This window comes from Apodemus sylvaticus, chromosome 4, assembly GCF_947179515.1.
Source record: "Apodemus sylvaticus chromosome 4, mApoSyl1.1, whole genome shotgun sequence".
In the NCBI taxonomy this organism is placed as follows: domain Eukaryota; kingdom Metazoa; phylum Chordata; class Mammalia; order Rodentia; family Muridae; genus Apodemus; species Apodemus sylvaticus.
In genome coordinates, this window is record NC_067475.1 from 72,251,902 (window position 1) to 72,265,293 (window position 13,392).

Here is a 13,392-nt window from a genome sequence, read left to right on the forward strand (position 1 = left end):
TCACTATTGCTTTGTAGTACAGCTTGAGGTCAGTGATGGTATTTCTTCCAGAAGTGCTTTTATTGTTTAGAATTGCTTGTTTAAGCTATCTTGAGCATTTTTCTTTGTTCAGTTTTCCATATGAAGTTGAGAATTGCTCTTTAAAGGTGTGCAAAAACCTGTGTTGGATTATTGATGGGAATTGCATTGAACTGGAGGATTGATTTGACTAAGATGGCCATTTTCTCTAAGTTAATCCTACTAATCCATAAGCATAGGAGATTTTCCTATCTTTTGATCGTTTCTTCAGTTTTCTTCTTCAGGGACATGGATTTCTTGTGGAATCCATTATATTTATAAACCAGAAGAAAAAAATCACATGACCATCTCATTAGATACTGAAAAAAACTTTGAGAAAACCCCACACTATGTCATTTTAAATGTTTTAGAGAGATCAAGGAGTTAAGGTACATACACTAAGCCATTAGCCAACATCAAATAATATGGAGAGAAACTTGAAACAATCCCACTAAAATCAGGGAAAAATCAAGGGTGCCCACTCTCTCCCTGTCCACTTAATATCATACTTGAATTATTATTTAGAGCAATAAGACAAGAAAAGTAGATTAAGGGGCTATAAATTTGAAAGGAAGTAGCAAATGTATCACTCTTTGTGGATGATGTGATATATATATAAAATTCCAAAAATTTTGCTACAGAACTCTTAATGCTGATAATGAATTTCTGCAAAGTGGATGGATTTAAAATTAAATGAAAGAAGTCAATAGTGCGCCTTTATATAACTGACAAAATGGCTGAGAAAGAAATTAGTGGGAAAAACCATGTCACAATATGCACAAGTAACATAAAATATCTTAGTTTAACTCTAACCAAGCAAATGAAAGAATACAATTCCTTTGTACAAGCAAAGAACATTTTATTCTTTCTTTTTCCTTCCTTCCTACTTTCTTTCTTTCTTTCTTTCTTTCTTTCTTTCTTTCTTTCTTTCTTTCTTTTCTTTCTTTTGTTCTTTCTTCTTTCTCCCTTCCTTTCTTTCTTCCTTCCTTCCTTCCTTCCTTCCTTCCTTCCTTCCTTATTTCTCTCCCTTCATTCTCTCTCTTTCTTTCTTTTCTTCCTTCCTTCTTCCTTCCTTACTTCTCTCTCTCCCCTGCTTTCTCTCTCTTTCTTTCTTTCCTTTTCTTTTTTCTTTCCTTCTTTTGTTTTATTCAATATATTCTTTATTTACATTTCAAATGATTTCCCCTTTTCTTGATCCACCCTCCCTACAACTCATAAGCCTCTTCCCTCTCCCTGTTTCTCCATCCACCCCTTCCCACTTCCCTTTTTGCACCTTGCCTTTCCAGAACCAAGGCCACTCCTTTCTTCTTCTTGGACATCGTTTGATATGTGGATTGTGTCTTGGGTATTCCAAGCTTCTAGGCTAATATCTGCTTATCAGTGAGTGCATACTATGAGTGTCCTTTTGAGACTGGGTTCCTTCACTTAGGATGATGTTCTCTAGCCCCATCCATTTGTCTAAGAATTTCATGAATTCATTGTTTCTAATGGCTGAATAGTACTCTATTGTGTATATATACCACATTTTTTTGGTATCCATTTGTCTGTTGAGGGATATCTGGGTTCTTTCCAGCTTCTTTCTATAATAAATAGGGCTTCTATGAACATAGTGGAGCATGTATCCTTATTACATGCTGGGGAATCCACTGGGTATATGCCCAAGAGAGATATAGCAGGGTCCTCCAGAAGTGTTGTGCCCAGTTTTCTGAGGAACCACCAGACTGGTTTCCAGAGTGGTTGTACCAATATACAACCCCACCAGCAATGGAGGAGTGTTCCTCTTTCTCCACATCCTCACCAACACCTGCTGTCTCCTGAATTTTTAATATTAGCCATTCTGATTGCTGTGAGGTGAAATCTCAGGGTTGTTTTGATTTGCATTTCCCTAATGACTAAAGATGTTGAACACTTCTTAAGGTGCTTCGCAGTCATCCGAAATTCTTCAGGTGAAAATTCTTTGTTTAGCTCTGTACCTCATTTTTTAATAGGGTTATTTGGTTTTCTGGGGTCTAACTTTTTGAGTTCTTTGTATATATTGGATATTAGCCCTGTGTCAGATATAGGGTTGGTGAAGATCTTTTCCCAGTTTGTTGGTTGCTGATTTGTCCTTTTGACAGTGTCCTTTGCCTTACAGAAACATTGTAATTTTATGAGGTTCTATTTGTCAATACTTAAGTGACCCAAAAAACTCCACCAGAGAACTCTTCCAGTTGATAAACAACTTCAGCAAAGTTGCTGGTTATAAAATCAACTCAAGCAAATCAGTAGCCTTCCTATACTCAAAGGATAAGTAGGCTGAGAAAGAAATTATGGAAATGACACCCTTCACAATAGCCACAAATATTATAAAGTATCTCGGTGTGACTCTAACCAAACAAGTGAAATATCTGTATGACAAGAACTTCAGGTCTCTGAAGAAGGAAATTGAAGAAGACCTCAGAAAATGGAAAAATCTTCCATGCTCATGGATTGGCAGGATTAATCTAGTTAAAATGGCCATCTTACCAAAAGCAATCTACAGATTCAACACAATCCCCATCAAAATCCCAACTCAGTTCTTCATAGAGTTAGAAAGAGCAATTCTCAAATTCATCTGGAATAACAAAAAGCCCAGGATAACTAAAACTATTTTCAACAGTAAAAGAACTTCTGAGGGAATCAGTATCCTGGACCTCAAGCAATACTACACAGCAACAGTGTTAAAAACTGCATGGCACTGGTACAGTGACAGGCAAGTGGATCAATGAAATAGGATTGAATACCCAGAAATAAACCCACATACCTATTGTCACTTGATCTTCAACAAAGAAGCTGAAAATATCCAGTAGAAAAAAGATAGCCTTTTCAACAAATGGTGCTGGTTCAACTGGAGATCAGCATGCAGAAGAATGCTAATTGATCCATTCTTATCTCCTTGTACTAAGTTCAACTACAAGTGGATCAAGGAGCTCCACATAAAGCCAAACACACTGAAACTAATAGAAATGAAACTGGGGAAGACTCTTGAGGACATAGGCACAGGGGGAAAGTTCTTTCTTTTTTTGTTCTATGTATGAGGTATATGTAGATTGTTTCTATATTGTGGCTGTGATGAATAATGCAATGATGCATATCTGTCTGTAGGTGTCAGTGAGGTACGGTTATTCTGATGTCCTTGGTGTATAATTGGAATTCGTGCAATTGAATCCAAAGGTAATTCTTGTTTGGGTTTTGAGGTTCTTTTTCTCCACCACCCTCACCACCATTTCTTGACATTGGTTTCTCGGATAGTGCCCATGATGACTGCTGTGAGCTGGAATCTGAGCATCAGTTTCTTTTCCATTTACCTGATTGCTGTAAACAGTTAGCATTTTCATCTATCGCTGGTTATTTTTCTTTTAAGTTGCGATTGTTTATTTCCCTTCTATTAGTTGCATGATTCTATTGTAATCTTTTACTTTTTTTGTAGTGTAGTCACTAATTCCTCACCAAATGTATACTGATCCACAGTTTTCTTTCCTTCTGTTAGTTGCCTTTTTCCTGCTTGTTACATTTACCTCAGATGCACATTGAAGTTAGCTTCATTCTTTATCATTCTGTTTCCTGAAATTGAAGGGTTACATTTTTGATTTTTGTTTGTTTGCTTATTTGTTTGTTTATACAGTCCTTGCCTATTTATATTGAGGCCTTTTCTCCCTCCTTTTCTTTAGTGGTTGTCAGTTTTAGCTCTTGTGCACAAAATCAACATTAGAGTTGATTTTGTGTAGTGTAAGTAAAGAAGATGTGTTTTTGTTTTTCTCTGGTATATGTGGATTTCCAGCTTTTGCTGTCTCAGGTAGTGAAGATGCACTCTCTTCTTCAATGTGCTTTACTCACAATTTTGTCAACAATTTCATGTCTCTGTGCTGATTTATCTCTGTGTTCTGAAGCCTACTTTACTGGTGTACACATTATTTCCTGGCAGTTTATAGCAATTTATGCTATTTAATATAATAATTTAGTTCTGGAATATAATTTGAAAGTATGTATTGTAATTTTTTGGATTGTGCTTTCTATTCTTCATTTCTTTGTTGGTGTGGAATCTTAAATACCATGTAAGTTTTATGATTGCTTTTTAAATTTCCTGAGTGTTGTGTTTGGCAAAGATTGAATTGAATTTGAGGAATGCTTTCTATAATATTTTTATGTTTATAATTTTTATAATTATTTTCACAATATTAATTCTATTAGTATGTATGTGATAAGCCTTCCCATGATTAGCGTTATCTTCAATGCCTTTCTTCAGTATCATAAAGTATCATTATACAACTGTTTTGCCTCCTTGATTTTGTTTATTTCACATCCTTCCTAGTTTTCAAAATTTCTACAACAGAAAAAAGATATTTCTTAAGTTCTTTAACAGCATGTTCATTTTTCCTTACAGCAATGCTACTGAAATTGTAAAACCTTTTACATGAGCTTTTTCCAGGGTCATTTTAGAGCATTTCAAGTGTTTTTTCTTTCCCTATTTTTTCAACCAGAATCCATTCCCTTTCAACCTCCTGTAGCTTTTAGTTAAAAACTTAAGAGTAGAGAAAATATACACTCTTCTCTTATTCTCATATTTTAATGAAATAATTTCATTTTCTCCCAATTTATTTAACATTTGATACGTCTTTTCTTTTTCTAGATTCTTCATGGCATGGACAATGAGTGAAGTTTCATTTTTCTGTAGTCTTTTGGAACTTTTGGAGATGAGTATCACAACCCTATTTCAAAGTCTGTTCATATACTTTATTGTGTTTACTGTTTTTAAAGGTTTCAGAATCCTTGTATCCAGGTAATCAAACCAACCATGGTGGTACTATGGCTTTAGTGTACTTCCTTTTCAATGTTTTAATATATCTTTTATTACTTGATGATTTTTTTTTGTCCCATGGATTCCTGGGATTTGACATTACTCACTTTTTATTCCTACAACAAAGTCCTTCATGTGCTCCTGCTATATTGTCTTCTAAATTCAAAATGACAGAGGTGAGAGAAGAGAGAAGTGAGGGGTGGGTAGAAAAAGTCTAACACAATAGATGTTAATAATGCCACTTGGAAATATGCATATACATGGATTACTACCACCAGGACATAATGATTCTCTGAAATACCACAGAGTGTAGTATATCCACAGCTAATCTAAGATATTCACCTCATATTGTTGGTCAAGTCCATTCTAAACATAAGGGCAATAATATAAACTATTATGATTGTTTTCAGCTGTGCAACAGAAGTTGATGCTTTAGACCCTTTTGATGAAAGCACCAATCATTTTTGTGACAGTGCATAGGGAAATACATTGGTACTGATGAGGGCATTTACCCCAGCTGAATACCTTTACTAGTCTAAAAACATGCTATTCTAGTTTCTGTGGGGCATGATAAAAACTCTTCAAAAGTATTAACCAGCTGTGAACTCAGAGCTACAACAATAACAGTTATGGCATAATTAGTCCATTGCTAAAATACTAGCGTAGATATCATGAGTGTAACCAACCTCTGCATTGGAGGAATAATATGCAGTAAGAAATTTGTGTTTTATGTGCTATTTTTAGATACATAATGTTGGTGTCTGATCTCATTATGAAAAGAGTTTTTCAGTTGTATTTTACTGTGTGCTTATGTAGTTTTCTGGTAATTTTTATTATGAAATATAGCAGTTTTAAAATTTTGAGATTACAATGATTTAATTGACTTCATATTTCCTTTTATTTCCTTAGTCTCTACCACGTAATCATCCATCTTTGACCTTTTTCAAATTCTTGATCTCTCATTTTTTACATGTAATTGTTATTCCAGACATATGATTAAAATGCATTCCTAAACTTAACGTTCTCAGTATAAAGTAATTTGTATGCACATTTTAATCAGAAACTATTTGGTACTGGATAATTTATTGAGATGCTCTTCCCCAGGGAAGACAATTTGTCTGCTCTCAAGATTCCTTAGTTGCCTGTAGTCTTCTCAGTAGAACTGGAGCCTCAAGGGCTTTCCTGTTTATTTTTCAATGGTTATTGTTGTTCTCATTGTTCAGGTCATGTTTAGGCATCCATGTTGGTGAGATTTTATGGGTCTAACCTATGGATTACTGGGAGGCACAATCTCATAGCAAATTGAATGAATTTCTGGCCCTTACAATTTATTCGCTTGTTCTTCCATAATGACAGCTGAGCTTTCCTTGCTGAAGTTGTTACACAGATCTATTGGCTGGGACTGATCTTTTCAATCTGCCTTTGGAATTGCTGTGGTTTTCTTTCAGGGCCCCATTTTAGAAGAGTGTTTTCCTTAATGGGGGATGAGGACTACACTTTTCTCTGGAGCATAAGGACAGTAATTTAGACTGTAGTTGGGTATTATGCTACTGAAGTAATGTGATTGTGGTACATTTTCCTCAAATATTTGTGAACTCACTGGTTGTCTAGGTTTCAGTATCAGGCATGCGTTCCCACTCATTGAGTAGATCCTAACTGTAATTAGAGAGCAGTTGGATGACCACAAGCTATGCTACAACTGCATTCTTGGGTTTCTTAGTCTTGTTGCTCCTTGTTGTGCCTCACAGGAAATTCTGATAACTGAAGCCTTCGGACTGTTCACAGTTTTCTAGCCATGATATTCACATTGGCTTGAGGTTTATGTCTCCAGAGATCACACTCCAGGCTAGATTCTAGTTTTCTTCCAACAAGCATGCTACTCATACATAGCTATGCTCAGGCAAGTCAGTTTTGGACCTGGGTATTGTCTTGCCAGACCCAGAGAGAAATGTGGACTAGCTGCCATCTCAGCCACATCATCCCAGAAATCCCAAGGTGAGCCTGGCACAACTGCCATTGGGTGAATCAGTTCCTGACCTCTCCCAGTAACTAAGGCTATTGTAACAACCTGAGCAGGGGAATAAAGTCAACACAGTTGAGACAGTGAATGATTCTTCAAGGTCATGTGACCACACATATCTCACTCTGTCTCACAGGTTAGGTTCCTTTAGAGTGATCCAAGTCTTTAGGAATATCTGTTCCTAAGTTTACACATCAATGAAGATCCTAGTGAGAGGATTATATATCACCAAATGTCTATAGGATGAATATGTTCAACTAGGGAATATAAGAAAAACATAAATTTCAAAGCTTAAGGAACTCATCCTGATTATATTAAACATAATAGATTAAAAGAAAGAAAGGTGGAATCAAGCTACATTATTAAGGCACCTAAAGTTGTAATATATGTTTAATAGAACATCATAAACCCAGAGCCGAAAATCACATCATTCACCTAAGAACAAATTTCAGAGCAGGTAGGAAAATGTTTCAGGTGAAGTAGCATAAAAGAGTGATGTTTTAAATGTCTTTTTTTCTCTCAAGTGACATGCAGTCCTGAACAGGTCTTTGGTAATAAGTTAGTTGCAGTTCTTCTTGGGACTGCATACATTCCATTAGCTGTTTTGTCTCACATGCAGGAGTAGACTGACAATACATTGTAGCATATGACTGTTCCTGTATTTTTTTTATAAGTGATCAACATTCTTTTCACACCATATTAGTTCTTTTCCTAACTTCTTAGTAATGTGCCACCTGACATTGCCAGTAATCACATTGTGTTTCCAAGAGACATGTGGTGGCTTATATAGGTTCATCAATATGGAAAATTGAAGACTAGTGTAGCATATTCTTAAACGAGGATTAGATATAAAATCATGAAAGTCTAATATAAAATATTTCCTTAGAGAAATGCAAAGAAATACACAAAAATAAGCAAACATATTCTCTGTGCTAACCACCATTGCTTCAATATTATTAAGGTATATTAGTTTGCAAAATTTTGGGTTTCTTTGGAAACTTTTCAAACCCATTATTTATTGAACATCTCCATCTTTTTCTTTAAATTAGATAATTTTTTACTTATTTTACATTACATCGCTTTCACTGACCCTTCTTTTCAGCTCCCCCACCAAGCCTTTGTTCCAATTGTTCAGGAACCATACGCAGATCATCCTGTATATCTGCTACATGCCTTCAGGAAGGTCTAGATACAGCCTGTGTATGATATTTGGTTGGTGTTTCAGCCTCTCAAAACCCAAAGCGTCCAGGTTAGTTGATTCTTTTAGTCTTTCTGTGGAGTTCCTTTTCCCTGGTGACCTGCTATGCTTCTTCCTATTCTTCCCTGAGTCCCTATTCTCCATCCACTGTTTGACTGTGGCTGTCAGAGTTGGTTGTTTTTAATTGTTGTTTCACAGGTAAATATTTTATACCCTAATTCTCTCTCTCTCTCTCTCTCTCTCTCTCTCTCTCTCTCTCTCTCTGTGTGTGTGTGTGTGCGCGCGCGCGTGTGTGCGCGGGCGGCACATGTGTTTTATTTGGTCAGTGTGTACATCCATCTGTGTTTGTGTGTGCATGTATGTTTGCGTGTATGATTATACTATTGTTGTTAAGAGGAGGATGTTACATGCTGTGAATCTAGAGTTACAATTGTCCCCGAGCTTTCCCACTTAGGTGCTAGGAATCAATCTCAGCTACTCTTCAAAAGCAGTGTGCATTCTCTACTGATAAGCCATCTCTCAATCGATGTCTTTAAACACAATATTACCCACTGCTTATTTAGCGGTTTTTACAGTGGATACCATATAAGAGGATGCTCTTTTCGTGAGATATTTTTATCCAGGTTTTGAAATTTCATAGATTTTCAAATAAATATTATTCTTAATTATGATTTCCATAAATATTATCCTTAATATTCCTTCTTAATAGTTGGAATGGCAACTGATTCTGGCTAAATAGACTTTCAGAATGACACTTCAACATGTGTTGGTGCTGCACCATTTCCATAATGCAGGGTTTTACTGCTTTAGCTGTCTAAAGTGAATCCAAATAGGCACAACTTTGAAAGTACCTGGATGGAAGGAGAAATTTCAACTTTTTTTTTTTAAAGCTTAGCATGACTGTCTGTTTGCACACATCAAAGTAAGAGCCAACAGAAAAGGAGGGGAATGAAGAAATGAATGGTTTCTAAGGCCAGATTGAAGGATCTAAGAACCATTTCCTCATCTCACGCCTAAGTCATGCTCTAAGATACATGCAGCTTTCTTGCTCACAAAGAAGAAGGCCGATGAGGAATATCTTGTCATAATCTGTTGCATAACCACCTGAGTATCAGTAGGCAGGGCATCCCATCTCCAGCCACTGTCTCACAGGCTGGGACAGAGCCCAGGTCAGAATAAAAGGACCTGTGGACTGAGCCCTTCCATCCACTCACTGGCTGAGATACCCACAGATCTTGGGCTACCCTTCATCTTGGTAAGTGTTTACTGGAGGTAAGGGCAGAGACTTAAGAGTGGAGCCAGATTGGAGCTGGATAGACTCTGGAAAGCATCCCTCCTGCTTGTGGCTGCATTGACAGATGATAAAACATGGTAAAGTCTGAGGGGATGAGGCAATGCTGTCTTTAACTAGCCACAACATTGATACTAAGAGACACTGAAAAACTTTGTATGTTTTGGCTCTAGCAAACACCACACACCTTCAGTTTATAGGACTGCTTAAGATGGGATGTTCAGCATAGATGTCTGTGCATCTGGTCAGGTTACCAGGGCTAATTAGGTTTTTGATAAAAATGTTTTCCCTCCCTGGCACTGAAGAAATAGAACAAGGAAAGTCAACAGGGTCCCAGTTTACCTTTCTGGGATCTGTAACATATTTCTCTGATCAATAGGATATCACCATTGCAACACTGACCTATCAACCCTTAGCCAGAGCAGATGGTAAATGGATACATCTGACCTCTCAGCTCACAACATGGGCCAGTGTTCCTAGGAGGACTGAACAGGCTTTATATATTTTTTCTCTTGGCCTGAACTTATCCCTAAATGTGCTAGAAGGTCCTTTGAAATACTGACCTTAAACTAACATCTCCTTAATGTTATAATTGTTCTCTCCTTAACAACAAGCGATCTTTGAAATAAAACACATACTTGCATATATGAGGATTAAGAATAGGGCGGGAGAGATGGATCAGCGATAAAAAGCACTAATTCCTCTTCCAGAGGTCCTGAGTTCAATTCCCAGCAACCACATGGTAGCTCATAACCATCTGGCACAGGATCCAATGCACATTTCTGGTGTGTGTCTGAAGACAGCTGCAGTGTACTCATCTAAAGAAAAATAAATAAGCTTTTAAAAAGACCAAGTGTAACAGACCTATCTAACATTCACCACAGATTTATTTAGTGCTGCCAGATTCCAGATAACTGTATCTCATGTACACAGGTTTCTAATATTTAAAGACAAGATGAGCAGGATGTAACAATCTGAGTATATTACAAATAAAATGACTATGAATGGTGTTTCTATGATGATCACTAGTGCTTCTGTGTGGCCAGCATTGGTCGGGTTATAACAATGTCTGGTGTCTGACATATCTATGATTCTCTCACAGCTCCTGCACACCCACAGCTGAGATGTCCTGCCAGCAGAGCCAACAGCAGTGCCAGCCACCTTCCAAGTGCACCCCCAAGTGCCCTCCCAAATGTCAGACTCCAAAGTGCCCACCAAAATGCCCCCCAAAGTGTCCTCCCAAGTGCCCCCCTGTGTCTTCCTGCTGTAGCCTGGGTTCTGGGGGCTGCTGTGGCTCCAGCTCTGGTGGTTTCTGTGGCTCCAGCTCTGGTGGCTGCTGCAGCTCTGGGGGTGGAGGCTGCTGCCTGAGCCACCATAGACCCCGCAGATCTCTTCATCACCATCGCCAAAGCTCTGGATGCTGTAGCAGTGGTGGCAGCAGTGGCTGCTGTGGCAGCAGTGGTGGCAGCAGTGGCTGCTGTGGCAGCAGTGGTGGCAGCAGTGGCTGCTGTGGCAGCAGTGGTGGCAGCAGTGGCTGCTGTGGCAGCAGTGGTGGCAGCAGTGGCTGCTGTGGCAGTAGCCAGCAGTCTGGGGACTGCTGCTGACCAGGGTGAAGAAGACTTCAGACAAATGGTGCATGAAGAGCACATGCTCAGTAGACTCTCCTAAACTGGGCGTTCTCTCCTCCTGCTTCCCCCTTTGGTCTACCTCCTAAGATCTTAAAATCTCCTGGGGAATGCTCTGCATTCTCCTGAGGAAATGAAAATGTCCATTTGTGTCTTTGTTATAAATTAAAAAATCTTAACAACCCTTCCTAACAAGACCATTGCATTCTTTTTTTCTTGGCAATCCTGTTTCTTATCATGTAGTCATTGTTTCCTTCAAGCTGACCTGGGTACCCAGGACTATTGCCCTCTAGATCTTTATTTCCTGTGATATTATTCTAACTGCTGTACTCTGTCTGTATGAATTTCCTTTCTCTTTATATTAGCAAAGTTCGTGTAAAAACATAGAAATAGCAATCTCTTCCCACAATTATTTATTTATTTATTGAATGACCATTCCTTTCATTTACATCTCAAATTATATCCCAATTCCTAGTTATCCTTTCCACCAATCCCCCACCCCATGATATCTTACTTCTCAGATACCCCTTCACCAACACCCCATCCCACATGCACCCTCCACCTTCCCATTTGCCTATATGAGAATGCTCCTCCACCCACCCACACTCTCCTGCTCTACAGTTCCAACATCTTCCTATGCTAGGGCATCAAACCTTCCCGGGACTAAGGGCCTCCCCTTCCATTGTTGTCAGGCAAGACCATCCTCTGCTACATATGTATCTGGAGCCATGTGTCCCTCCAGGTACACTCCTTGACCGGTGGTCTAAACTTTGGGAGAACTGGGTAGTCAGGCCAGCATGTGTCGCTCTTCCAGTGGGGTTAAAATCCCACTCTGCTCCTCCAGTTTTTCTGCCATCTTCCCCATCAGGTTCCCTCAGCTCAGTCTGATGGTTGTCTTCAAGCATACACATCAGCAATCGGTCAGTTGCTGGCTGGAACTCCCCAGTAACCATAACACTAGCATCAAGGCAGCAAGTGTCTCTTGACCAGAGCACCTGTGTTGGGTTTGGTGTCTGCAGACATGATCGATCCCCAGGTGGGGCAGTCCCTGGCTGGAACTACTACTCAGGGATCTGCCATATTATTTGAGGTTCATGTGCCCACTTTTAGGCATCTTGGCTAAGGTCACGTGCAGAGTCCTGGGATCCTAACCCACCCCAGGACTCCCAGTTCCCCCACCTCCACCATAGGAAGCTGCATATTTCCATTCATTCTCCTTGCCCTCTGGGCCTATCATTCTTGTCTCTTCCATTACCTGACTATGCCCCCCATATACCTTCCCCATCCCGTCTATGACCTAGATGTCTCCCTCCTTCTGCCTCACATGAATATTTTGTTGGTCTTTTGAAGCTGGATTCAAGCATCCTCACTTGGGTCTTCCTTACTCTTTAAATTCTTTGGGTCTGTGGATTATATTATGGCTATCCTATACTTTATGGCTAACATCCACTTACCAGTGAATACATATCTTGCATTTCCTTTTGAGTCTGAGTTACCTCACTGAGTATGATATTTTCTAGTTCCATTAAATTGACTAGAAAATTCATGTTGTCCTTGTTTTTAATAACTGAATACTATTTCGTTGTGTAAATGAACCACATTTTTTGTACCCATTCTTCAGTTGATGGAACATCTGGGTTGTTCCCAGCTTCTGGGTAATACAAATAAGTCTGCTATGAACATTGTGGGGCAGGAGTCTTTGTGGTATATTGGAGCATCTTTTGGGCATATACCCAGGACCAGTATAGCTATGTTGTAGGTAGAACTATTTTCAGCTTTCTGAGAAAATGCCAGGTTGATTTCCTGAGTAGTTGTTAAAGTTTGCAATCCAACTAGCAATGGAGGAGTGTTCCCCCTTTTCTACAACCTAGGCAACACATACTTTCACTTGAGTTTTTGATATTATCCACACTGATTGTTGGAGTATAGAATCTCAGTGACATTTTGATTTGCATTTCCCTGATAACTAAGGAGGTTAAAAATTTCCTTAAGTGCTTCTTGGCCCTTTAAGATTCCTCTTTTTGTATTCCCATATTTACCACCATACCACAGGTTTTAGTTGTATTACTCAGCTTGTTGGAGTCTAACTTCTTGTTTTCTTTGTATATTTTGAATATTATCCTTCTGTCAAATGTTGAGTTGCTGAAAGTCTTTTCTGAATGTGTAAGCTGCCATTTTGTCACAATGACAGTGTCTTCTGCCTTACAGTAGCTTTTCAGTTTCATGAGGTCACATTCATTAATTGTTGATCTTAGTGCCTGTTCTGTTCAGAAAATTGTCTCCTGTACCAATGAAGTCAAATGTATTTTCCACTTTCCCTTCTATTAGATTCAGTGGATCTGGTTTTATGTTGAGGTTTTTGATCCACTTGGATTGGCATTTTTT